The sequence below is a fragment of the Buceros rhinoceros genome, unplaced genomic scaffold, assembly GCF_000710305.1.
Source record: "Buceros rhinoceros silvestris isolate BGI_N320 unplaced genomic scaffold, ASM71030v1 scaffold1117, whole genome shotgun sequence".
In the NCBI taxonomy this organism is placed as follows: domain Eukaryota; kingdom Metazoa; phylum Chordata; class Aves; order Bucerotiformes; family Bucerotidae; genus Buceros; species Buceros rhinoceros.
This window is the reverse complement of record NW_010420258.1, coordinates 138470-140901: the sequence shown is the minus strand read 5'-3', so window position 1 is coordinate 140901 and position 2432 is coordinate 138470.

The following is a 2432-nucleotide window of genomic DNA, read 5'->3' as shown; positions in this document are numbered from 1 at the left end:
TGACAGATAAGTGGTTATGTATATATGAAGGTTCATAGTGACAGGGTTTGTTTTGCGTGTCTTGAAGGAGAAAAACAAATTTCTGTTGCAATTAGAGAGGGACTATGTTGTCGTTTGTGTCTTCTGTCATATTTGAGGAAAAAGTAAACAATATCTAATGGGTTGAACCTTCTTTGGATATGTGAGATTTTTTTTTTCACGACTTTGTTTCTGGAATAAGAAATAGTAACTAAACGCAAAGAGTTTAGAATAAGATTCTGTCAACTGCAAATGCTAATTTCTGATTTGAAATCAGACTCTAGATGTATTTTGACCTATAGACAACCCAATCTGAATATAAACCACTTTTATCTTGTTTTCTAGTGAAACTTGGTCTTCAGTCAAGAAGTTAACTTGGAGTTTTTGTTTTATGAAAAGTTGCTTAAAACTACTGTTGTCATATCTAGTGTAACAGTAGACAGTGTCAGTGTAACTGAAAAAGAAAACCCAAACCCAGGCATGTATCACTCCTAGTCATATCTGCTTCTCTGCTTAGGTAAGGTTACGAATTAATTAAAAAGAAGTAACTGCAGTAGAACACCCTACACCTTTACCTAGAATTTCCACTATAGAGCAAATCTGAACAGGGTGAAAAGCTGCAAATACCAATAAAAATTACTTAAGAGTCTAATTTATTGTTGAAGGCAGTTATTAGTGATCAGAACACTTCCCAGATGGAAAAGACATATTGGAATGTTACGACTACATGCAGAACTGCAAGAAAAGATTAAAATAAAGGGATTGAAGAACTACCAAAGCAATAATAGTCAATAATGACAAAGTAACAAAGAATATGATCTGAAACGAGGGAAGTTGTCAAATGATTTTACAATGCAGTTGTGCTTCCTAATCCTAGGAAAAAAGGTGTTACGTATTGAGATCTAGAGAAGAATTCACCTGTGACTTCATGTTGCCAAGATGCAAATTATTCAAGACAAGATAATTATCTTCTTTAATAACTTACATTTCTTTAGAAGTGCTGTATTACACTAAATACTATTATGAATTTGATGAAACACCAATGTAATAGTTTTGGTAACGAGAAAAGGAAAGACAGGCTGTGTATGGCCAAAAAATACTCGTGATATTCTGTAGATTCTATGAAAATGTATTAAACTGAGCTCTTTTATGCGCAGCACAGTTTTATGAAAACTGGTGGTGAATCGGCTGAACGAGACCATACAGTTTTTCATTGAAAATCTGGATTGGTGACAGTACCCTCAAAGGTACTGTTGCCTCTACTAATAACAGATTTCTGGAGTGATTGTGAAGCTTTTCAGGTGTACTGCAGTTTGGCTGGTACTTGGGCTGCAAAAACAGTTGAGAATAGGTCTTTCAACGGGCAGGGTGACCTCCAGAGTCCCTTCCAACCTCAACCCTCCTGTAATTCTGATTCACCGAGTCTCATTTAGGTTCAGTTGTTGGTTAACAGTAATGGGAATGGAACCAGGTGGGCTGCAGGAAAGAGCAGAAAGAATGAAAGTGAGAAAACTGGTGGGTCAAGATAAAGACCATTTATTAGATGAAGGAAGGAGGAGGCAGGGACAAGTAATGCAAAGGCAATCACTCACCACCTCCCACAAGCAGACTGATGCTCAGTCTGAGCAACAGTCACCTTGGAAAATCCCTCCTTCTTCCTCTGCCGCAGTATTTATTGGTGAACATGATGTTGCATGGTAGTGAACATACCTTTGGCTAGCAGGAGTCAATGGTCCCACCTGTGTCCCCTCCCAACCTCTTGGTCAACCCCGCACCGTACTTGTTGGGTAGAGCAGGAAAGGGGCAGGAGTTGGAAAAAGAGAAAGCCTTCATGTTATGCAAGCACAATTCAGCAGTAGCCACAACATTGCTGTGTTATCAACATTATTTCAGGCACAAATTCAAACCATGTGGTTATGGGCTGCTCTGAAGGATTCTGACTCCATCCTGGCCTGAGCCAGTACAGTCATCAACCACGCAAGTTGATTTGTACAGGAGAAGAGTTTAAGTGTAAGATTTATAGACATTTCTTTTTAGTTCTAGAGACTGCCTTAATTTCCTTTACTGATACTGTGAAAGGATGAAGTTTTAGTTACAGCAACAGAGAGGAGAGAAGATTCAGGGAGACTAGACTGAGTGAACATGTAGTTCTGGTAAGGAGAAGCTTAAAAGGTGAGAATAACTAAAATGTGTAAAAAGTTCAGTGTAAGATGAACTGAGAAAGAGGAGATGATTTATTCTAGCTGTGAGAGTTTAGTAGGGATTAGACAAACTGTTATGTATTCTTCAGAGTTCAGGTTTTGGTTGGTTGTGGGTTTTTTTGCGTGATAGGGTTTTTCGTTGGTGGGTCTTTTTTTTTTTTTTTTTTTTTTTTTTTTTTTTTTTCCCCCGTTTTTTTTTTTTTTTTGGTTTTT